Below are 26872 nucleotides of genomic sequence, written 5' to 3' on the forward strand. Positions count from 1 at the left end.
ACTTGTGTCACTAAATGGAAGGCACTCGATGTATGTTACTTTTAGTTGATGTCGACTGGGAAAAAATCTCGTCGTCGACATCGGAAGTCGACGAGAGACACGAAAGATAGGCTCTGGACAGGACCTGGACTACTAGATGTTAAACGATGCGTGGACAATAGACAATTTTTATGCGCATTATCATATATCCTCGTGCTAATGTGGAGCAGAACCGAAGCGGCAGAATCTAAGGCGTGCGCCGATATTGATCGGTATGTATGTTAATTCGCTATTTAAGAGAGTGATTTAACGCGCGATCAGACTTCTCGATGCGCCCCGATAGATAACAGCGTTATGTAAAATACGGGAGATAAAATTGATCGCACTTATCTCTGCAACGGAGAGCGAAGGATATCGGTACTACTCGATATATCGAAGTGCTGATTCTATTACGTACTGCAGCAGGAAGTAAATCCGATGTAAATCGAAACGGTCTATCGCGTTCGCGAACGTTCCCTTCAATTTTGTCAAATGTAATACATACATTGAGAAAAATCGAGAGAAAAATAGTCTGGTTGAATTAAATAGTAATTCTGATGGAAAATGGATGAATAAGAATTTCGTGGTTAAATCTAGAAAGTTGAGATAACTAGAATTCCGATTGATTATAATTATTCTGGTAGAAATAAGAATTCTAACAATTTTACTAGACATATTATATCAACCAGAATTCCGATTATCTCAACTAAAATACTAATAAATTGAATAAAGAATTAAAAAAATTCTGATCCATTTTCAACCAGAAATTTTGTTAGTGTATAAAATAAACAATTGCAATAATAAAATTAACGCAAATACCAATTTTTATTTCACTGCATATCTCGCGAATAATAATTAAGACAACAGAAAAAAAGAGTAAGATGAAAAACATGACAATAATACAACAAAGGAAAATAATAAGAAATACGTGAAAATTCCTTACTGAAATTCATCTTCGTACGCAATGTGTGATTCTTCGATAAAGATGCTAATTAGAACAATTACGAAAAGGACAAAATGCGTGACAACAGAACAAAAGTAGACAATGAGGAATGATTATCGAGCGGACGCGTTTCGAGTTACGTGTAACAAAGGCGAATTACAATCCGAATGCAGTCGTCCTTGCTACTGCTCGCGCAGCCCAACAATTGCGGGGATGCGAGTTGCAATAATGGTGCACGCGCGTGCCACTCCCGATCTGTTCTGTGTGTTTCTCGCACAGAACATCTAACGTGTATGTGTGCACATAATGCAGCGTACAAAGAAGAGGGCGAACGGGGAAGATAGACTGAACGCTGTATATCTCATTATCTCCGGGCTTATACATACTTACGCGGAACGAGATTAATTCTCGGCGCGGATCCTTTCTATCCAGCGGGGCCGCGTGTCTGTCGTCTTAAGAAGGAGAGAAAGGAACCCACTCTTTTTCACCAGCCTTCACCTTAGACGACAACGACGACAGCGACGGCGACGACGATCGTCGCAGCCGAGGCGAGAACTCGTTATGCCGTCGCATTAAATCTCGAATGATTTATGCGTGCGCAAAATGATCGCGCGATCGTTTTACGGGCACCTGTATGTACGTACGACATAATGCCTGCATCGAAAATGAAAAGGATCGTCCTTGAAGAGGGAAAGGCAAGGGAAGTTCGATGCAATTCGATCGTATTTCTGAAAACTCGTCGGTTACGAGGCAGACGCCAGCGACGCTAATATTGACCTATTTAAAAAATGCAATGATTTCTAAAAAAAAAAAAAAAGTAAAATAATTATTAAACAAGCAAACCAATTAACATTCTCATATAAATTAGTTCTATCACTAATTTGTAATTCCTTTGTTCATTTCTGATAATATAGATTATCTTTAATCTCAGTTTAATTTACTCTTCATCTTTTTTAGTTGTAAGAATTAGAAAAAGATAAAGGGATAAGATGAGTCGAGATAAAGTTAATCTTTATTAGTAGAAATGGGAATTGATATTGCAATATGTATAAGTGCGAGCATTAAAAATATTATTAATAATTGCACTTTTAATTCTAGGAAAAATATTGCATTAAATTTATAAATTTATCATCAATAAATTCACTATTACTAAATTTTTCTAATAATAGCGGAATTAATAGTAACACTTGAAGAGTTAGTTTCGTGCTGGCACTTAGAGCCGCGGGGTCATTTAAAGCAGGAAGAATCGAAGACACGGACAGCACTTGGCAGCGAATACGATTGATCGCATATCCCATCGGTCGTTCTCTTCATTACAAATATAGATCAGGGATACCAGGTAGATCGCGTCATGCGACCACTTTTGGCGATATTCCACGTGGTTACATGTACCACTCGAAACTGCTAATGAGGCGATTGGTCTCTCTTTCAAAATCGTATATCATGATGACTTCATATACTATATGTTCAACATCGTTATTTTCTGAAATTCACTCCGAAATTAAATCTACAGATACTTTATATACTTTAATAAGATTTGACTTTAATAAAGATTTCACGATTAATGTAAAAGATTTTCATGGACATGAAAGTGTTTATACACACGGAAAGAAGTTTTGCTGAAATATCTAAAAATTTAGCTAGATACAGATCTGAAAATAATTTTATTCGCCCATCAAAATAATTATGTTACAATGCTAACTTGATGACAATATTGCGAAAACATTTTAACATTTTAGTAACTAATTTTACACAACTATTTCGATGTCCAACAAATTTTCAAATCTGTAAGTTAAATATTTCAGTAAGCTAGATACTGCAGTAAAATCTTTCCGTGCAAATAAGTCGTAATTTATGCATATTTTGTGTATATTTTCATATTTTGTCTGTATAGAAAATCCAATGTATAGTCATAAATTCTCTCACAGAAACAATGCCAAAGCAACGATCAGTTTTCATAGTTTTAATAGAAATAATTATTTTTTCAAAAATTAGATAAATCTAAAATTAGATAAATACGACAGTATTTAAATTATCGTTCGAAAGTTACTGTGGACATCGGTGAAAACAGCTGGCGGTATCAAAATTTCAGTTTCTCGAAGTCGCAAGGCTCAGATTTCCATTTCTGACACATTTATACACGCGGTTCGACATGCACCTCGCAGCTTCAACTCTCACGACCTCTCACTCTCGTCATGATGCATCGACCGTACGTCACTGAAGCGGCGACCGAGTTCGACACAGGTTTGCTTTTTCCCGTCGCTTTCCAAAGAGGCGAGCGTATACGCGCGCTTGTACGTGCACCTTGCGCGCATTGTGCGCATTGTGCGCAGAATGCACTTAGGTAGCCGCAGCAGCGTGGCGGCGGCGGCGACGGCCGATCTATACGTTGTACACGGCCGGCCGCCGAAGGTGTATAAAGTGTAAGAGGCCTCGACGCGGATCGTGGGAATTGGGCCTTCGGGAAAGTTTTTCCTAGATGCCCGTCCGCCATCGCGTAGGTATATTATACTGTCGACGAGTTGCGGCTGCTGCGGTGATTGCGGCGTGCCTTCGACGATTCCCTCGATTAACACCGTCGCGAATCGAATACAATCGTAGGACGCGGTCGCGGAACGATGCGCACGGTGAAAAAGGTGCTCACGGTATACTCGGTATTCGTCCTTCGTGCACTCGTCACGTCGAAGCCGCTTCCCTTCGTTTAATCAAAGAGAGACGCGATGGCGAAGTTTGTAGACGCAGAATGAGAGACGGTCGGGTAATAAAGCTTGTTCAAACGCGGGAAATTACGTACCATCGAAGTAGCGACGTGGTATCATTATCCATCTTCAGACAGCGATCTCGCTCGATTAAGATTCACATATATACGCGTTGCAATACTCAGACGTTGCGCGGCCTTAACGATCGCGAGAGAAATTTTGAGCAGCGCTTTTAATGCTGTCGAAACTCTTCCTCTTGCCGTTGTTGATTCAAATCTACTATATACAGTGTCTTTTTATTTCACATAGCGTAATGTTTATGACTGTCGCAATATCGACATTCTTTAAACGTCGCACTATCGCAAATTACCAGACACTTGAGAGATAATGATGTTGCTTTCTGTTATTATGTTTAATTATATTATATATAGCATTCTTATTGCATTTATAATTAAAAATTGAAAAATTGTTTAATATATTGAAATAAAAATATATTGAAATAATTTCATGACTCTAAGAATAAATCAAGTATAAGTGAGATGCTTAATGAATTTTCGCGGTTATTCATGTGTAAATAATAATATATTTATAAGGTGAGAAAATATAATTCGCAAACGAGTGAAATGTACTTGTCAAGTAAATCTTTAAAGGTAAGCGAGAATATCTCAAATAAATTTTATTTCTCTAATTATATTTTTCATGTATAGAGTTAAATTTACACTATATTTATATTCTTATGAAATACAGGAATGTAAAAATAGTTAACTTTAAAAACAATTCTTTTTATTTTCCTTTTCTAGAACAAGATTATTTTAAGATAACTATGCGTATAGAATGCTGTAGCCATTAGCTACCTACTTGAAGATTAACTGCAAACATTTCGACGCTGGATTTGAATTCTCCTCACAACCAATTACGGAAGTCAAATACAAATTAGGTTTTTGAGTTTTGTACTTTACAGTTAACTTCGTTAATAACATACATTCCAATTGTTTGCAAATGATATATTATCGTCTCATAAATATATTATTTATGAATTAATAACCATGGAGGATCATTAGATATTTTACTTATATTTAATATATTAGAATTTCCTTTTAAGTATACATTCTATGTATATATTAATATACTTATTAAAAAAAATTTATTATCGAATTGTTCGATGTATGTTTATACAGCGAAAAAATGAGCAACTTCTTCATATCTTTATAAACGTATATTAATATACATACAGTAAAATTGTTTATATGTATTTTATATTCGGTTCAAGATAATATATATATGCATATATCTCAATATTAAAATTATTGCAATCTTAGAAAGTCCAGAGATCTAAATATATGATTAGAGAATCGGAAGGTTGCAATGCATCTGTGTGTACAATCATAGATACAGCGCAGAATCACATTTTACACCGTACATTAATGTCGAATTGCATTAATAATCCAGATTAGATAAATCCGGTTTAGTGGTTAGCCGTTTTTTTTAGCCTGTATAATAATTTTACCTGCGCGATGATATATACGGAGGAGAGAATTTGCTTAACCAGGGCTAGCTCCAAGCGACATTGGATAGGGCTGACCTTAAGGTCGAGGCAAGATCAATCCCTCGCCCTTTCTGGACTCTCCCATTGTCAAGGATTCTTTCCGGCCGGTTCTGTTGAATAATAATAATAGCCAAGAAGGTGTGGCGGACGATCCTTCGCGTCCTTGAAGGGACGGAGGAACGCGCGCCGCTTTCTATTATACTTTCCACGACGATGATGCGTGATCGAGCCGAATCGATCGTCGTTTTCTGGTGCATATACTTATATATATCGTTCGATTGGCGTTGCAACCGCGCGATATTTCGCCACGGTATCAGCTGCGAGAGATGGAGAAGTATCAAATATCTGGAACGAAGTATTCAGAGGAACGGCGGGGGCAAACGGGTGAAGGAAGGTAGGTAAGTAAAGGAGGTTCTCTCTCGTGGGTACGAGGAGAATGGCCGACCACTTCACAATGAGGCAGGTGCTTGCTTTTACGTAAGCCATGCTCGCGTTCTCCTCGTCATCATCTTTTTGCACCGATGAATCGTTCGTCATTGTCTTGCCACCTCTTCTCTTCTCTCTCTCTCTCTCTCTCTTATTTTCCACGCCTCGAAAATACGGCACCGAGTTATTCTGTTATTCCTGACGGGATTGTGATTTCTTGCGCCGGCTGAGGTTTACGCATCCTCGTAAAGCACGGATGTTCGAATTAAGCCGGCTGCGTCTTAAGTGCGTTGAAGAGGCGGGTGTGGCGTGGGAGAGGAAGCGCAAAGCGTTTCATCGGCATTCTCTCACTGTACTAAGTTGCGTAGAGTTTATGTCTGACGATTAATTTCGTTGCCGACATATTAAATCGCCGTGAGAATTTCAATGTATGAGATTAAGGTAATAAAAATGAGTGGCTATTAATTAATAAATGTATTGCATCTATTTAAGTAATGTGCCTATTATTCGCTAAATTCTTTAATCTTATAATTTTAATATATATATATATATATATATATATTTATAAGGAAACTATAAGGAATAAATAGAAGTGGATTACAAAAATATATAAAAATCTGTTGAAAATTAAAGCGAATATTAATGAGAATTGTCTAATACTAGCGTATTAAAACATTAGTATTAAACACTTCCTTAATATTGTAATAATTAATATTACATAATTGTGTGTGTCGTAATTACGTAATAATAGCGTGCATGAAGTATATTTTTGAATCTACCGATTCAACGCTAATTGTAAGTTTTCATTAATACAGCATCGTGAATGTGCAAATGCATGCTATTCGAATCCGTTATAACCGAATGAATTACAAAACGAAATTACGTGCATGCACATTTTTAGACGCTGTTTTCAACAATGATGCATCTAGGAGCATTACACCCGAGTCCAAACTCGATTGAAGTTAATACTAAGAAGAATCGTCGAGTCGTGTTTTAAACTGCGGAAATGCTCCGTTATTCCTTTATTATTACTGACTGTTACCAACTTTCCGTTACGCAGCGTCGACTCGACGAGAAAAAGCGGAGCTCGCGATTGCACTGAGCTTTGTACCATGTCTTTTTCTTAGGATAAAATAAGAAAAGCGTATCTTCACGTATTTTTATTGCAAATAAAACAACATAAGATTTAACTAGATTAAAGAAATATACTCGTAAGTCGATTGATGGTTTCTCCAATGAATTGCGAAAATCTCGAGTTTCACACCGATGAGAATCTAGGCGCGAATTACTGTAAAAATCATGTCGTTACAATCGAACTAGAAATCTTATGTAACACACTTATCATCTCTGAAGAATCTAGCTCACTATTGCGTAACCGTAGCTAACAGTAATATTGCACCAGTATAAACTTCAATCGTACAACTGACTCGTGCCATTTGAATATATTTCAAGTATATTATATCGAGAAGCACACAAAATCGAACATTTATGTTTCAAGTTATTTGACATTCCTTATTTTTATCTAATACTTAACTCTAAAATAATAAAAACTAATACAATAATATTTGTATTGATTTTAAAGAATGTTTATGCATTTATACAAATGCAGTGTTCTGGTTATTTCACATAATTCTGTTTTGTGAAATTAAGAAGAATTCATAATTCATAAATTATGCATAATTTAAATGGATGTTAACCTTGGAATAAATATCTGATTTTTTTAATTACCTGTGATTTACATTTCAATTAAAATCATTATTAACAACATAATGTATATTATTTTCTTAGTATTTGATTTATTATTAGGTGTTGGAATTAATTCGTAGCGTTTTACAAGTGATGGGAAGTACTTTCATTAATGTATTTTTTAATGCTCATGTGAAATAAATAACATTCTTTCATTAAAAACGCTACGAATTAATTCCAACACCTAATAGTATTTGAGAATATTATATATATGGACATTTAATCATAATTTTTTAAAAAGATAAGTAGAAATCAAACAAATAAACGGAATAAGTACGTTAAATAGCTTATTATGACAGTAAATGTAAGTTTCAATTAATGTGACGTTTTTTAAATATATTTGCTCATTTTCGTTTTTGGAATATTGTATTCAAAAGTTCATAAGAAATAGTTTTTAAAAAAGAAAGAAAATATATTAAATAATATCCACGCAAAACAATATATACGATATAAAAATACCCCAGGTGACTATTCCCGAGTTAATACTTTTAAATAATTGAAGTTAATTTTTGATACCCCAGACAAAGTTTAATATCAGCAACTAATCATAATGCAAACATAACGTAACATAATGCAATAAGAAAATAACGACAAAATATATAATTTCGATATACATATAACATGTTTTATATAATTTAAATGATAAAAAAGTATTCCTTAATACCCACAAATGTACAATTAAAATGTATAATCTATAAAAGATATCAGATTGCGGATAGACAAATTTTTATTAAGTTCTGCCTTGTTTTTCGTTATATTTACTGAGAATGTGGCACAATAGAAAATTCGCAAGAGAACTCGCTGAAACAATGAATGTCCTTGCAAGCGAAATTCGTGGGGGAGAGAGAGAGAGAGAGAGAGAGAGAGAGAGAGAGAGAGAGAGAGAGACTGTCAATCGCAATGTGAAATCGCGCGATCCGTCAGTCGTCGCGAAATATCGACATTCCCGTTAGCGTTCTTAACGGGTCGCCGTATTTATCGGGCGCGCACGTCAGCTGCCGATGAAAGCGCGGAGACGAGCGATTAATCCGTTAATCGACCGGCGGCCACATCCACTTGAGAAGTACCGCGTCTTTCGAACACGAAGCGCGTACAATTCCAAGCGACAGCTGTTTACGCGCGAGCGAGTCTACCGGGCGTTTTCTTACTTAACGCTCGAGCGGAAATGCGCCTCGTAACGAGCGCGCGTATTACGCGCATGGGAACCGTCGTTCGCGGATCGGTTAGGGAGTGTACGAATAATTGCTCTGTCGTTTGCCATTCGCTCGTTGTAAGAAACGAGCCGTAATCGTGACAAGTTTATCCATAAACGCTTCCGTGTTTTGACGCGCTTTCGGAATAGAACGACAGTAAACAATAATTAATGTTGACGGTTATGCATCGTTCTTATTTCTAATAATATATGCGTGAATATATATGCACTGCGAGCCTTATTACATTATTGTATATTATTATGTTATTACAAAATATTATATAATTACGTCTCTCGTTATACTTATCAAATTATGAATTTTACGAGAATAAAAATATCGATACAACTTGACGAACTAATTTTGGAACGAAAAGTGTACCGGAGCAACTTGCTTAAAGGCAAATAATTAACGGATGCTTCGTGATTTCCAACATATGCTTCGCTCCATATTGTACCATAAGATCCATTGGATTAAGATTAAAGCCCGAGACTATTCCCGTGCTACCTGGCTTTGCAAAATAATTTTACGAGGTACCGTTATTCGCGTACAGCCGCGTGAGTGCGCGGCGTCGAAAGCTGTAAAATTGCATGAATAAGCGACCGGCTGTATACGGTGATGTTAAATGCTCTCGCCTATCTGAAACGGCGACGCATATTTTAGCGAATTACCAGCTATCATACCGCGCATCGTCGCAACTTTGCGTCGCGAACGCATTTTTTATGCAGCGCAAGAGCGGGAGTAACGCGCATTTCACGTGCAATGTGAAAAGTCAGCGATCCTGCACGCGTCTCTCTCTCTCTCTCTCTCTCTCTCTCGTCGTGCATGTCGCCGTTCGTGCGTACGTGCACGTGGGAATGTGCGTGTATGTGCGTGACCGTTATGCAATTGCACGAGCGCCAACCGAAAGCATGAAAATAAAACGCGAGTACTCCTCTCTCTCTGAGGTGAAGGACGCGCTGGAATGCCGCATCGCGACGAGACAAGATGCAGCGCGATATGACGCGACGAGGACTTTTTCGTCATTGGTACGCGAATCCTAAAATCTCTGAAAGTCTATTTTATTTTATAACATCCGTTACGACTCGTAATTATTCTCTATAATTACTCTATAATTACTTTTCCAACAAATTGATTCATACTTGGCTTTAATAAATTCCGAACTTCTTGTCCTACTTTAAAATTTAAAAGATCGAGGTAAAATAATTAACCTAGTAGCTTGCAATTAAACGAAGATATTTTTTAAATCTATTTAATCGAATGTTTTTTTAATTCTTTTTTTACATAACAGTATTACGTAAAAATATTAAATTTGTCAGAAAATATATTTTTATTATGATATTAGATATATTCTTATTATATAAAGTTATTTACTGATTTTAATATGTTATCAGTAAGTCTTTCTAAGATGCCCTATGATAGTATCGAATTATTACTTATTGATAACATACACTTACTTATATAATAAGTATATAATAAGAATATATCTATAATATATTGTTATGTAAAAAAAGAATTAAAAAAAACATTTGATTAAATAGATTTCAAAAATATCTTCGTTTAATTGCAAGTCGCAGACTAGTTATTTTACCTCGATCTTTTAAATTTTAAAGTAATTTTAGAAAGACTTATTGATAATATATTAAAATCAATAAATAACTTATATAATAAGAATATATCTATAATATCATAATAAGAATTTATAGATTAATAAGAATATATCGAGTAATAAATTGCTAGTTAATTTAATAATCAAGACCAAAAAATCAATTCGGCACGCAATTTAAATCATTACTATGTATGGTAATATGTAAATTCACATCAAATTATTTGAGCACTTAAGATCCAGCTTGACCGTTTAAGGCACTTCTTACTCATTGTGTATTCACGTTTACGATCCTAAAAAATTTTTTGTTTAATACTGAAAATATTCTTATTAGTAATTCATATTTTTGACTCAATGAATCATCGCTTTATACGTTTTGACTTCAAGACAGTATAAAAATTTAATGCGGAACTAATTTATCGCGCGCAATGTAAACAAGTAAGAACTGAGACAAGAACCCGGAAAGTGACTCTTTTTATTAATTGTTACGTTCTCTCTTTCTTCCTTTTTCGCGCAACGATGCGGCACCGCTGGTCACGTAATTCGCACCGAGCCGAAGAGTGATGGACTAAAACGGCATCGTCACGATATCGGCGACCTGCGTAGAGTCCTCTCGCGCGGAACGCGGAGGCGAAGAAGAAGAAGCGAAGGAGCTCGTAAGCGCTCGCCGGCGCTTACGTTGCATCGTCACTAGCGGCGGCGCGGAACAGGTGCATCTATGTCGGTGACTCGTGCCAACGGTATCTCGCGTGTGAGTTTTTGCGTCTTAAGGATCCTAAGGATGGGGTCAATGACATCCTCGCGGTATACGCGCCAATGACAGACTGGCGGCGCGGCGGAGGACGGATGCACCACAAAGAACCCACGGCCGACGTTACGTGCGCACTTGAATTGGATCACGTTAGCAAAATGAACAAGTATAAGTATCTAGTTAGCATTAACACGATTCTATTACGGAAGAAGGCGCAAGAAACAGAAACAGTGTTCGAAACGAATTCGAGGCGCGCAAGGCCTTTCAAGGAAATATATAATACCTCCTCTCCACCTCTCGCAAAGAAAATACAAAAATCCCGTCTATATAGCCTTGTTGCGTCGAAAAGCAGATATATCGCGAAAAACGTAAAAATCATGGATCACACCATCCATAAAGTCACGGATCTAATTTTGCGGTTTAGAAGTGTAATGGGTATTCCTGCTGTACGCCCATTAAATTAATGAGAACATCGAAACGGAAGAAAGCGGAGTCGACGGAGTTAGTCCGCCTTTGAGCACGCCTTTGCCGTCTTTAGCCGCGAGCGTAACCGAGTATGCGAGTTTATGAACGGCTATCGTCGATAATTGTTACGCGCGAGGACTACGCTTACGCGATAGGTGCATCGTGTTCCGCATCGCTCGTTTCAGCTGTCCTCGTTTGCTCGGTTACTGGCTCATTTTCAACGTTTTCCATGCGTTTCCGCGAAGCATCGAGAGGATTTATCGGTCTGCGGATAGTATTAATTTTAAACAGACGCATTTTTGCGACTACTCCACTGCCATCTTCTTCCATGTAACATCGGCGTTCGGAAATTCTGGACAAAAGTACGACGTGCGTTATATAGATTTGGCACACACTTATCGACAACTTGTAAAAAGATCGGTATTGCTCACCGCGCCTTGTTTACAGCACTTTGCTGCATTTAGAATGGAAGAAGTCCGTAATTATACTAGGAGGAGAATGAGAGAGAGGAAAGAAAACAAGTCTAGAAAGTATAGCTTTCAGAAAAAAATAGAGCGAAAGTTTACTTCTTGACAATAGTTCAATTTATTATTAAAATAGTAGGTTTTTCAAATATATATTTCTGTCACAAAAAAAATATTAAAATTATTAATTTATAAATATATGTAGAGTTTTCTAAAATAACTTAGTAAATAGTATTATTTCATTAAAATCGAAGCAATCTATCAACATTTGAAAATTTATCACAATATCTAATTTATATTATTTTTAATAATATATTATATTAAAACATTTATAATTATTAATATATTAATTTATATTATTTCTAAACATATACAGTAAAAATATACATTTGCTGTACATAGTTCCAAGAAGAGAAATGCATGTGATTAAATAATGTTGACAATTCAATGGTCATAAGAAAATTTACGGTTTTCTTTCTGCATCGCTCACGCACATTACTCGTACACTTATCAGACGTTGTGCTATTCTCGCAAAAACATGTTTTGAATGGGCAGAAAGGGCTCTCTCTCTCTCTCAGATTCAAATACCTCAGGGCCTCGAACGAGCGAAAATATACGCCTCGAGAGACAGCGAGAGATGAGAGACGACAACGCGTTCGACGAGCTAAAGCAGGTCGGTCGGAAATAAGCACAAAGCCTACTGTCAGCTGCCAAAAGATTTAATCTTTCGTGGATTGTATTGTGCGACCCTGCCTAGCTTCTAAAGATTCAAGAGTACCGTGAAACTTGTACGACTGTTTGCTCCAAGCAACACAATGTTTAACGGCTTACTTCTATTGTTAACCGCGAGATCTAATGAACGTCTCGTGAAAAGGTTGCGACTATTAAAAATATCTCAGAGAAAAACGGTTCTGATAAATAATAATAACTTTGCTAAAATAATGTAATTTTTATCCGCACTGTTGCTTTATAAATGTTCTTACTTATTTTATTTAAAGTTTTTACAATTTATAATCTCTTTTTGTAACGTAAAAAATGCTCTTACATAAATATGATCACAATCTTTCTTCCAGTCTGTTATTGCTAATTTTATTTAAACCTATTATAACATTAATAGCAATTTATAAACAAACTTTGTGTAACAAAAAACGCTTTTACATAAATATATTTTTTCCTCCAGTCTGTACATTGTCCACGTTTATTTTGCGATCACATAAATATAACGTTGTATTAAGAGAATCTTCTCTATGGGGACAGTTTGACAATCTAACGAAGTTAGATTAGTAGTAGATTCTGCAGAGGATCCGTCGGTATCTCGGTATTTTAATAAGAATCGACTGTTCACCCCTCTCTGGCACAGTAGAAACGCGATCCGTAGATTGCACGGTGGCGAAGCATTACGCGTTTAAATCGAGCGAGCAGTTGGCGAGTACCCAATCGTTGATCCGATCGCCTAATGAGACTTTAATCGCCGGTAGATTAAATTTAAATTACGGCCTAGCCGTCCAAGTATTCCGTTGCACTCTCTCGCTCTCTTCTACTCTCCCGCGTCACCTCTCGCGCCTAGTCACGGTGTTTATTTTTTTTTTCTGAGACAAAGGTTACACGGGTCCACGTAAGTGCATCTAACGCACACACACCGGAATGTGGTTCAATCTACCCATGCCACCATGGCGATACACGACTGCGAGATTTGATTTATGCACGGAGATACTTAGTTGGCGTAGGAGCAAAATAGAGAAGGAGTTTCGCAAACCGTGCGTATGTCGCGTGATTGCGAACGTATCCTATTATCGGGGACGAGCAATCCGTGTACATTCCGCTGCAGAAAAGTTATCTTCGTCTACGAAATGTCCCGGCTATCGTCCCGCGATTAATTTTTCAAGCGAAGTACGTAAATTTATTAAAAGCGTACGACAGTGGAGAGATTCTGTACGATATTCCGCCGCCGGGATATTTCACCGTTTCACCTTGCTATCTCTTTTCAAAGCAACGATCCTTAGACTTCGTTGATCGGCGGAACTCCTTTTCACGCGGACAAGATCTTGCGCAGCCTCACGCATAAATTGTACGCAAACGCCATGACTGCATGTGTTTTTCCTGACAGCTGTACGCGGTTTGGAGAGTAAGCCTTCATTTCTGTCATGATTTATTCCGGTCAGTAACGTGCTCTTTTTTTGTTCCTGTCACTTCGTAAAGTCTCATGACTGTACGAACCAGTTTGAGAACCGCTATTCTATAAACTGACAAGGCACAATTCACACGCAGCGCATACTGTATAAATAGCCAGAAGACGATGCTGTTATATTAATAGTTTTTGCCAATTTACCATTTTTGCGAATTTACAGATAATATTAGTGACAAAAATTGTAAGAGAAGCTAATTATTGCCATTATTGTGAAGCAGATCCACAAAACAAAACAAAAAAATCGTTTCTCTAAAATTGGATTCTTCCGTTTTGTTGTAAATATATCTCTAGTCTCTTTTCAGATACAAAATCTAGAAAGCAGTCGTCGGGAAATAATTAAAGTATGATTAATATAATATTAATTCGAGTCGAGAGACTGTTTCTCTTGATCGTTTAAGGGTTAATAGTTAGAGATACGATACCGAGTGGAAAGTGTGGATGTTACTTTAGGATTCTCGCGGTCAATAAAACGGACGAGACACGCTCGCAGCTGTCGTTCGACGGCTCTCTCGCTACATTCTCGAAGTACCCGGATTCCTACGTGCGTAATAACAGACGACAGGCCGATGACTATAATTATCGTATCTACGCGTAACAGGTGTCGCACCTACTCGGCACGCTTTTATCAACATCGGACGTGACCGGGACGTAGATACGAAATGAACAAATAACTATCGTTCGCGTGCGTATATACATGAGCAAATCAGCCAATGGATAACGCTTGTTAATTCGCCTGTGATAACATATCACGATATACATAATTTTCCATGACAGTTACGCGCGTGTTTATTTTAACGTCATTGGATCAAAATTGTTCTTGTTTCTCTTAAAAATGCAATTTCTATACGTACATGAAAAGAATAATTTTACTGAAATATCTAAAAAGTTAGATAAGTAGATCTGCAGATCTGAATTTTGTTGAATCATCTAAATAATTACGTAGCAATCTTAAGCATGATGAGTAATGGTGAAAAAAGTTTTGACATTTCAACAATCAGTTTAAGCATTCTACGTAATTATTTTGATCCGACAAAATTATTTTGAGATCTGTAGCTAATTAAATTTTTAGATACTTTTCAGCAAAATCGTTCTTTATTTAGGTATATCTATTAATTTCTATATTTATTTACCCACAAAAACAGACCATTGTAAACTTGCGGTAATTTCTCGATTAAATACATAAATATATGTATATGTTATATAAATATGTGTACATATTAATACATGTATAATGTAAAAGACGACTGAGAGATTCTAATGTCTTTAAAATGTTGTTTTAAGTGATTTTGTTGCCAGCTGCTTGGCACAAAACGATTCTTATGTCACGGAACAAAGACTGTGACTTATCTGATATTCTATATACTCGAAAAAATTGTAAAGTCACATTCTATATTTTTTTTTATCGATTTATCTGGATCGAGTAAGCCAATAAACTATTCTGTAATCAAATAAAGAAGATTCTACCAAGCTTCGCGTGATATATATGTATATAAATGTATATAATAAATTGAGAAGCCGTACATTTGAATACGATATATTATCGCATGAATGTAATTTCTGAATGTTTGCCGTCTCTGTTTTTTATCTGCTTATGTAATGCGCATTAAACTTGTACAGCCGATACGAACAACGGATTTAGCCATGTCTACACCCACGCCCGTATCATCTTTCCTATTGAATAAAATGCCGAAGGCGAAGATTTCTCTATGTTCGATGCGGAAAAAATTATACGTCACGGATACCGCGAATGAGTAAAAAGTGAAAATTAATACTCTTTATTTCTTTATTGCAATCCAAATATAATATATAATAATTATATAAATATATAATAAGATTTACAAGTTATTAAAATAACAATATATATTGTATTTCAAGAGTTATTCTATTTCGCAATAATCGTTGACGTGTAATGTATTTGGAATCAAGATCTCATGTTATAGAGGTCAGAAAGGGAGAGAAAATGTTGCGAGAGAGAAAGAGAGACAAATCGCGTGTGAACGTTTCTTTTATCTCATTGAGAATTTCCTCGCAAGAGAGTGAATAGTCACCTGTGAGAAGGGGGTCATTTTCACAAAAACAAGGGGAAAGCTCTTAAGCAACGTCGCGAAGGAGCATCGTGTAGAGTTCACTTTAGCAAGAATTCCCAAGTTTATCTCGGCTCATTGTTGGTACGCGTTATCTCAAAAATAATACTTTCATGCGCGATTTTGTGTGAAGTGTCCTAATCGTGATACTTATCCTGCTGAAATTAACCTTTAAAAAAAAATATTGTCTTATGGAAACAAACGAACGATCGTATGGGTTTTCGATGAAGATGGACACGCGATGTAGATTTCCAGATTTCACTCTTTCATTTTGCCAAGATTCACGATTTATCATTGTGATGATTAAACTGCGTGCGTGACTCGTGCTCAAGAAAGCTCACGAAGTAATGATACGTTGACGGCAAGAAAGAGTGAAATTCTGTAAATCATGCGTTACCAGAACGGACGTAATTTTCATTAAAGTTTCCGTTACACAGTCTAAGGACATTAGAATAATTTATACCTACGAATTATTCGTATCTTACTCGCTCTAACGGATACTCGACAACTGAGAAAGAAGGAATAACCTTACAATAACCTTAACATTTACTTTTACTTAGATTATGTCTCATTAAGATTAATGTCATTACCAACTGTTTTTTTTTTGTTCGTTATGTCACTCGTTATGTCGCTTTATTAAGGCTGCCAAAAACTCTTACAGAACAGGCGACTAAACTTGAGCAGCTAGCAGAGGTCAATTGGACAGGTCGTAACATCTCCAATGATATTATCTTGTTACAATAAAGAAGAATACGAAGTGAGTACATGGAAAGAATGGTTTTGTTGAAATATCTAAAAAAACTAGATATAGATCTGAAAATAATTTAGTGAACCATTAAAATAATTATATAGAGGTATAGAACACTTAAGCGTTGATGACAATGCTGCAAAAAGTTTTAATATTCTAGCAACTAGAATGAGTTTGAATGTCTTATATAATTCTCTAGTTTGTCTTATATAATTACTTTGATGGTTCAGGCAGAATTATTTTTCATCCATATATAAGTAAATATATTTACATATTTCAAACCATGCATATGCACGCGCGTGTAACTGTAGATAGCTATCTACATTCTATTTGACGCTCTCTTGGAATCATTTCATAACATCTTAAACATAATCATAAACGTTGTAAACGCAAATATTTAAAATGCAACTTGAAATCTGTACTGGAAAAAGATTCTGCTTGCATTAAATTATGAAAATGAACAAATTGGAATTTTCTATTATAAATCTATTATAATTTTAGTGAATTTTTAACCAGAATTCTGATTAACCCTTACTCTAGTAGGTACAATTTGGTGCCTCACTAACGGGGGGGGGGGAGGGAGGGAGGCTCTAGAAATCCATCCGTTTTTTTTCACCTATTCAGAACGATTAAAAAAATCTCTAAAAATTCATCAACATACTTTCAACTTTCTAGAATAAATATTGGAACTTCATTTTGGAAAATAATAAAATGTAGTATAATTTATAATTATCGAAAAACGCAAAGAAACTTGCACGAACAGGAATCGTTAATATGATCAGAATCTTCTGATTCATTTTCAATCAGAAATTGTTCTCAATGTGTATATAATTGCACATTTTTATAATTTGTTAAAAAAATAAAATTCTTTCACGCGCAATCATGTCCGTTGACATTTATTGTGCGTGATATTAAATGAATTCTCGAGGAAAGACCTCTTTAAGAATTGCAAAATTCCGTTGTAATCACAGTGTCTGGATTCGCGTCATTATTCAAGAATTAAAACAATACGCACAGGTGTGCTGGATAGAAATTTACTTGACGGCAGTACCACCGACGCAGAGAAAGTTAGTCGTGATGCGAACCTTCATCATCTTTCGCGGCATCCATCGCTCGTTGTTGTCGAGAATGGCTCAAATCGACGATAACAAGAAAGTAGACAGACAAGCGCGAGCTCACGTCTCGTCGTTTGCCTGCATACTTCGGCGACGATGAACCGGTTTTCTAAACTAAGAGAAAATGGCAAATGCAAATGTGAACGAGTAATTATAATGAGGTATAATTTCATATACTGGTTGATATCTATCAGTTTATCGACTAATTTACTATACTCGACTGATCTATATTTAGATACTTTAATTTCAATTAAAGTCTGCCTGTGCTCATTTATCGGTTTCCGATCGTTAGCATCACGTTTTCGTTAATTAATATAAAGTATGCGTATGAAACTTTTGTCCATAAGAATGCTCTATAATCTTTCTATTCTGCAATTCAATTCATATTGTGTATCATATACGTTAGTAAAAATTACAAAAATAAAGAGTAAGTTCATTAGGCATTATACTGAGCAATGAAATTATAAATTATATTCTTTTATACATATATAAAAATTCGCTTTTTTTTTATTTTCACCAAGTTATATGATATACAATTAAGTCCCTCTGTCCAAATTTATTATATGATTATATCATTTGAATTAATATGCTCAAGAATATTGATATATAAAATAGACTAATTATCACGATAATCAAACGAGCGCTTGTAATAGAATGACGTACTGCATAGGAGGTTTGTTTTGTTTCATTAACATTGATGATTTTGTCTCCTACTAGAATTAAATTACCAATGAGATGCCAGCGAGTAACAAAACAGGTCTTCTATATAGCATCTCTCACTTTACAGCGGGCGCGCATTTGGCTATTGCAATGTTCAGTTAATTCTATATATTGATAAAAAAGCTCTAAAAAATAAAAAAATTCACAGAAAAGATCTTACATTAATAAATCATCATAAATACCATATAAAGTTTTTAAATAAAATATTAATAAGAAAATTAACTGCATTTTGGATAAAATAAAATACACACAGAAAAATATTTTATTGCTAAGAAAAGTGATTATTCAATTTACTTTCTTCCTTTTAAATAATGATTATAATCTTAAAATATACTTATTACGAATATTAGAAAAATTCATAATTGGGTACTCAAAACAAGAAATAATTTTCTTTTGAAGAATATTATAAAATTGATCAAAGAGAGAAGTTTACATAATACCAAACTTCATATAGTAAGCAAATCGAATTTGTTTTAATTTAATTCTTGATAGAAGTATTAAACTTACTAGGATTGCGAAAATATTTTGAATATATTTGATGCTTATAATAAACTTATGATGAATTTGCAGATAGGTACATAAACTTTTGAAATATTAGAATCAAATAATTATTACTTAATTATTTACATTTTTTTATATATAATATAAAACAGGATTAATGCTCGTATTCATAGTCAGACCTTGTACTTAAGACTTTCTTAAATTTATCTTTAGATGCTCAGCAGCCAATGAAATAATTCGTACAGTATCTGAAAATAAATTTAAGGAAGCCTTAAATATAAGACTGACTATGAATATGGGCATAACATATTAAGTGAATTCGAATTCTCATAACAGGATATGAAAAAAGTGAGTCGTTATTTATGTTCGGCGCAACGACTGATTCGTTTACAATGTGACCGTATCGCGCGGATATACGGCTGCACTGCTCGAGACTGACGATAAGAAGAAATAATTGCCAAGTACATTAAGTCTATTAGTGCTTTTGCCGTCCAGGAACCGACGAGTCAGTCTACGTTCTGCCGCACGTTTAATTAATCGCCTTTTCAATATATTTTGTGAACGTCCCTGCACGGTCATGCTAGTGCATCGACCTCCTCTGCGGTCTCCTCGAATAATATTAAATGGAAGTGTCTCAGCTTTGAAGAATTATTAGTGTCGACGAAAGTATAGTACAATGGTCGTGAAAGCGCGACAGCCAACTTCCTCCGTGACTATCAAAAGCGGACAAATAAGCAGTTAAAGCGAATCATCGATTTCTACTGACGGTCATCCTCTCCTGTCTCTATCTACTCGCGCATTACGATTGTTGGGATTTCCGGTGTTGAGATATAAAGAACGGGAAGCGACGCGTTTCCTCCACCTGTGTTCCGCATGTAGAGCAGCAAGTCGGGTCTATTACGGTGCTGGATAAAAACCTGAGATTCGTTCTTAACGATGCAGGATGATCATCGAATAGAGCTAAGCAAGTTTTGTAGAAAAAGAAATTATATATTATATATACGTACGACGTATGTCGGCACACCAATGCTGTATTATATATGCTAATATGTAATTGAATACTAAAAAAAACACCATGTTAAAATTCATGGAAAGCGAATAAATGCATCTATGAATCTTAAGGGCACATATTATCTCCATTACTACTATATATATATATATATATATATTAGGTGTTGGAATTAATTTGTAGCGTTTTTTAATGAAAGAATGTTATTTATTTCACATGAGCATTAAAAAATACATTAATGAAAGTACTTCCCATCACTTGTAAAACGCTACGAATTAATTCCAACACCTAATATATATATATAAAATTTATATACCTATATATTTATATATTTGTGTATAATGTAGATTAATTTTAATTTTGGTTAATTTACTCTTTATCTTTTTCTAACGTTTCTCACGAAACTAAAAATAAATAAATCGTAAAAAGTAATTAGAATTAATCTATTGATAAAACTGAACATTATACTCTAATATTTTTTGATATACATATGAAAAATTTTCACATATATGGATATATTCGGAATATATCCATAAAATTGTAAATTTTAAAGTGAAACAGCGAGAAAGTACCAATTTGCATTGAGACGCGGACAGCACTGTCGGCTTTAACACCAGAAATAGAGAAGTAAATTGAGAAGTAAGTCGTAAAAAGTAAGTAAAGTTAATTTATATTAATAGAAACAAACATTATAATCTTGTATTCTTCGATATATGTGCGAAAGACTTTCACACACATACAACATACATACACACATACACACATACCTACACACACACACACACATCTATATATATATATCCGAAATATATTCATAAAACCTTAATTTTTAAATTAAAATAGCAATGAAGTATCATTTACATTGAAATGCGGATGGCACCGTCGGCTTTCTAAATTTGTATCAAGAAGCGTTACTTTCACTGGCTGATCGATAAACTCTGCAACGTGCAGTTAGACTCTAAGATTCTGCGGTCAAAATCATCATAATGAATTTCGAGGAAAACAATTCGACGATTGCTGTGGAAATCGAACGAGTCATCGATGCTTGCGTCATAAATGTCGTAATAATATAAATTTTTTAGAGTCAGACTACGGGGAAAGATCGTACGACATTCGTCATCGTCATGTAAATATTAACTTGGCGATAGACACGCCAAGATATTTTATCTCATACAAGATAGATAGGTTATTAAATATCTGAAGTGTCCTCGGGCTATTTCTTTCTACCAATGCAGTGAGAAAATGATGAATAATATTCAAGTGAATATATCAAACTTTAGATCAAACGAAGCTGTAAACATGACTTGAGAAAGAAAATCTTATCTCTATCTGATTATTTATGGAATAATAAATTCGTGCGTTTATTTTAATCCAGTTGAAATTGATTGTATTAATAATTCGATTAAAAGCTTAAAAGATGTTTATAAAATATATCTTGAAAATTTAAATATTTAAATATTTAAATATTTAGATTTTACGATATTCTTCAGATATTTATTATTCGATGTGTACATTTTTAAAAAAGTTAGCTACTATTCTGTATAGATTTATAATTATCATATATATCTTTGGACTCTCATCATGCATAATATTTTTCGCGACGAAAAAAAAAACAAGAATCCAAAAAACGTTTAAAATACATCTTAAATATTTAAAGATATTATAGATTATTTTTTTCTTTGTTATTTAAATACCTACGTTCTACAAAAGTCTGTACTGTCACTTTGATCAGATTGAATTATGTTATATATGGATTTTCGGCATACATGACATTCAGACGTACTTTGCGATGAGAAATACAAGAATTCAAAGAATATCTAAATTTAAAGATTGTTTAAAAGATATTATATTTTCGATGTTTTTTATATCTTATGTTCTAAAATAGCACTGTCATTCTGATTATAGATTTAATTGTCCTAAGTGTATATGAACTTCAACATGCATGAGATTCTTCGCGATGAGAAAACCAATAAAGAATCTAACAGACATCTATAAAATACATCTTAAATATTTAAAGATTGTTTAAAACATTTTATGATACTCTTTATGATGATGTTTGTGTTACGAATACGTTCTAAAAAAGTCTATGCTATCATCCTGATTAGATTTAATTATACTATTGTATGAGCTCTCGGCATGCATGACGTTTTTCGTGATGAGAAACATTGTGGTGGAATATTGGTAAGCTCGCGTGTGTCGCGGTTTGCAGAATTATTTCGCAAACCGTGCCGTTATAAATCAACTCCGGTTTAATGGAGTCTATTATGTAACACGCCAAAATAACACACGAAACACTTGAGCGCCGGTTGTGCTAATGGAAACACGTTCGCACGACATCGCACGCAACCGAAGCCACGCACAAGGAGACCATCCGTCCAATCTGCATCGTTAATTATTAGCTACGTAATAACATCTGCGTTGATATCTCATACCGTTTCGGATCCACAGCATCGAGTCAACAACGGGCGTTCGTACGCGTAGCCGGATTAAATGTCCGCGTTGTTTGTGTTGTCAACGTTATGTAAATTAATATTTAGCACGTTGAGCTCGACTTCGGTCGAGCAAATTTTCTCTTTTTCTTTGTAAGCAATTTTACATCTATGCGGGTAATAATCAAAAGAAGGATTGCCGAATCAGTTAGTCGGGCTTGCTTAACTTGATTTGCTGGCGCAATCGGGTCCGTGTTGTCGCAACTGCGAGCGATTCTGTTGTATTCAGAGACCGAAAATCGAGCGTCATGCTTCTGAATTTATGTACACGTATCTTATACCAGAGATCTTATTCTCAAAAAATATCGCATATGAAATACTAGGAAAATTTATAATATACGTGATGAATATTATAGTATTTTCGTACATTTTCATGTGATGTTTTTTCAAAAATACAAAATATCACTGGGGGATATCCTGTAATCAATCATGTTTCAAAATTTTTTGTATGTATGTACATATGTACATACAAAACATTTTTATTTTTCACGTTTCCGCTCTAAAGAAAAAGTTACATGATGGATAAATAATAAAGTTGTTAAATAATAAAGTTGCTTCCGATCGTATTCGATTAATCATAATTTCATTAAATTAGTATACGTATCGCTATATCGCTGTGAAGTTGGCCTCACATTATCAAAATTTAGAAAGAATAAGCAGTCTGGTTAGAATTTTAATCCTCAATTACTGTTATGAATATTATACCTAATTGCTAAAAGTACTATTTGAAATACAGAATAAATAACAATAAATAAAGGACAAAGAGTCAAACACATTTTAAATTGTGACACAATTAAATAAAATAAATTACAAATAAAGAAAAATAAAAATAAAGAAGAGACATTTGATTGTCCAATCGTATGCGAATAATGTTGAGTTCTACATCAAGATTCATTCGAGCTGTTATTATAAGAAATATGCGAGCATTTTCGATAACTAATTTTGTACAGTGATCTTTGTGATAAAAATTTCTAAAGAAGCTCAATTCGATAGCCGAAACTTGTTTTATATTTGAATTTAAACTGTGTTTTCTTTATTTTTATTTGTAATTTATTTTATTTAATTGTGTCACAATTTAAAATGTGTTTAACTTTTACTTTGACCTTTATTTATTGTTATTTATTTTGTATATAAATTATTAAATGAAATACAGAATGCAAATTTTCTTACAACGATTGATAGAGGAAAGCTAAAAATTTTTTTAATCTACAATTCAAAGTATCAATATTTACAATTTCACAGTATTAATCGTACAGATACAACCATTTAACATTTTCACTTCGGATCCAAATTACTTGTTGCTGTAATCATTAATGTCCAGCGATCATATAACTTTTTCCTAAGGAAGAAACGTGAAAAGTGAAAAATTGAAGATGATGGAGCTTTTTACCTAAGTTTATGCCCTAAGGAAAAAAGTTTTTCTTTTACCCTTTAAATAGTTATTGTCAAGTTCAGTTTTGGTTAGCGATCGAACTTTCTTTTAAGACGAAACTGTGAAAATTTTTGTAATTACCTTCAATGATAAAAATTTCTACTTTTCCAGTTTTCGTTTTAGAAGAAAAAATACGTGCTATCCTGTATTAATTTAAAATGATCTTAAATATATAGCATAGAGCACTTCAGCAATATTGCAATGTTACTGCAATATTGTTGGATTGCTGCAAGATCTGTTCATGTTACTCGAAGTCTCAACAAATTTTTGCATTTAAAATGAGATAAACATATACATATTCGGGTATTGAAGAGAGAGAGAGAGAGAGAGAGAAAGAAAGCGAAGAGGCGATGAATGTAACTAACGCTACAATAGGTCTGTTCTTTTTAACCGAATTTCTTGCATGTTTTATATTTTATCTTTTTTTTCACATTGAAGAGAAAAGAAAAAAAAGTAAATTGTACACACAAAAAATTCGTTTAAAAAGAACCTAATGTTCAGTAATAATAATAATAATAATAATAATAATAATAATAATAATAATAATAGTAATAGTAACACTTGCATGCACTTAAAAATTGAGTTTAAACAATATATAAAGTTACAAAGAAAGAAAGAAGAATGTCGTTTTTATCATAACATAAATTTTTCAAACGTGTTAATTGACTGCAAGATAGAAAGGATCTCTCTATCCTATACTTAGCTATTCAACAGGCTTAAAAAATTTCTCGTACAACACACAATATTAAAATCAAAAATATGAATATCGTTCAGAAACATCTCATTCATCACGTGGCGATATAAAAAAATCAATCACTCAATTAATTCGCCGTAAAACTTTTCTACATTACTTTCCACGAGTATGTCCGGTCGAGAGGAAACGTCGCCGCGTGACAAAAAATTCGAGATAAAATAAAGGCGGAGATAAAACAGAGGTTTACAGCGTCGTCTGCGCTTTTGTCGCCACACGCCTACGGCGCCAGACACCCTCAGGCGCCGTACAATCGCATTTATACTTCTCGTGGACCAATCGTACTAACCGGGATTCTCGACGAGACGGACGAACGAATTAAGAGCGGATTTGGGTCAGACGGCGACGCGGAGGGCGCAGCACGGTAGCCGCCGCTAAGACGAGAATTGCGTACGATCTCTCGACGTTTACGATCTCTTCCCGGAACGTAGACACGCTCACTCGCCCGTCCACCCGCTTCGACCGCCGGCGTAGTACGCCTTTCTAAACTCTCGCGTGCGATTTTCACGGATCTGTCTTCTTCTTTAATTCTTACCGTCTCTTACTGTCTCTCCCTGCCTTTAGAGATGGGGGTAGAGATTTGCTCGCGTCGCATGTTCCAACGTGCTCCAACGTGCTCCTGTTGTAGCTCACTTCAACGAGCGAGTTAGAGTGAATAAATGCTATAATAGGAGTATTTTAGAGCATGCCAGAGCATGCGACGCAAACAAACCTTAGCTTTTTAAGCCATAAGGAATGGACGAATCACAATTAATTATTCTCTTCGCATTCGATTGTAATTTGTCAATTTCTTACTGCTTGTGGCTTAAAACACCTATTGTAGATCTGGACTAACACAGACTCTTGAGTCACCAAATTTTGGAATGTTAACCTTAAATTATCGGGACCACTCTCGCGTTTATATAAATATAAATTTTATATCAATTTATGTTATATGATAAATCGGGATAAATGATATTCCTTCGGAATGCTTCTATAGAGAGCCAAAAATCAAAATTAATGTGTCATCAAAATTCGGGATGATTAATCATCCTGTTCGGAGGTCAATACGGCTTCGTAGATCTGTCGTCCCATCAAGTGCAATCAAGGTTGCTGGGCATTGCGTTTCACGTATGATGCGCATGACGTATTATTTTATCCTTTAATATTCAGTCATGTATCATTTTATCCTTCAATATTCAGTAAACAACGAGGACAAACGATACATCATGCGTATCATACGTGCAACGCACTGCTGGCTGTCCGAGTTTCCGAGTATCTTGACTTACCTTGCGAGAGAGGTTTCCTGGCGTCGAGTAATCCACAGACGGACGATCCAATGATCCTCACTGCGGAAACGCGATGCGACGGGAAGTTATGGCGGGCGGGCGGCTGGCCGGTTCACCGGGTTCGTGCGCTTGTCAAAACCAACTTATCGATCGCACTTGAATCCGGCGGTGCAGGAAGCGCGGAACGACGACGAAGCGCACGATCTCTCGCCGCACCGATGGAATCGAGTATCACTGCCGCTGGCGTTGTGTTAGTCCGCAGAATCCGAGGCGCATGAGAGATCAGGAACGCTCTCCGTCAGCGCGAGCGCAGAAGAGAGAGAAAGAGAGAGAGGCAAAGAGATAGTGGAAGAGAGAGACAGGAGCGCGGAGAGACGAATCGAAAGAACCGACCGAGCCGGTTTACCGTGAGGAACTGAGCGAGCAGGGTTGTTTGGTTCGCGGCCGTGACTTCGGTCGTTTACGCCGCGGCTCGGCGAGACTCGTCACTACTCGGCGTTTACGGCCGGCGGGTGAGTGTAGGCCGCGTTCGGGTCGCCTCGGCTATCTTCGGGCCGCCTCGTACGCGGCAACCTCGACGAACTTTTGTACGGGTCGAGGCCGAACGAGGACTTCGAGGAGATGGTTCAGATGGCGGTGGGAAGGTGAAAAGGGAAGAGGAGGAGGATGAGGCTTCCCGCGGTGGCTTCCCGTTTTCTTACGGCCGTTACATA

General features: G+C 35.5%; 1 protein-coding gene and 1 long non-coding RNA gene across 5 annotated transcripts in view; one reads left to right on the forward strand and one right to left on the reverse strand.

Moving 5' to 3' along the window:
• Positions 1-6033, forward strand: part of LOC147909901 (uncharacterized) — a 32515-nt gene extending 26482 nt beyond the window's left edge. Inside the window, exon 2 of the long non-coding RNA XR_015544792.1 lies at positions 46-6033. This is a non-coding gene — a long non-coding RNA (uncharacterized LOC147909901). The remainder of the gene's footprint in view (positions 1-45) is intronic.
• smash (smallish) overlaps positions 1-26595 on the reverse strand; it is a 69370-nt gene extending 42775 nt beyond the window's left edge. For 3 of the 4 annotated variants that reach the window (XM_087405365.1, XM_087405366.1, XM_011066825.2), the window contains exon 1: positions 26160-26595. The gene's annotated coding sequence lies outside the window, so the exon portion shown is untranslated. The remainder of the gene's footprint in view (positions 1-26159) is intronic. The other variant, XM_087405367.1, reaches the window with a different exon arrangement.
• Positions 26596-26872: the final 277 nt, after the last annotated feature.

This window comes from Acromyrmex echinatior, chromosome 4, assembly GCF_024713525.1.
Source record: "Acromyrmex echinatior isolate Ae372 chromosome 4, ASM2471352v2, whole genome shotgun sequence".
Taxonomy (NCBI): Eukaryota; Metazoa; Arthropoda; class Insecta; order Hymenoptera; family Formicidae; genus Acromyrmex; species Acromyrmex echinatior.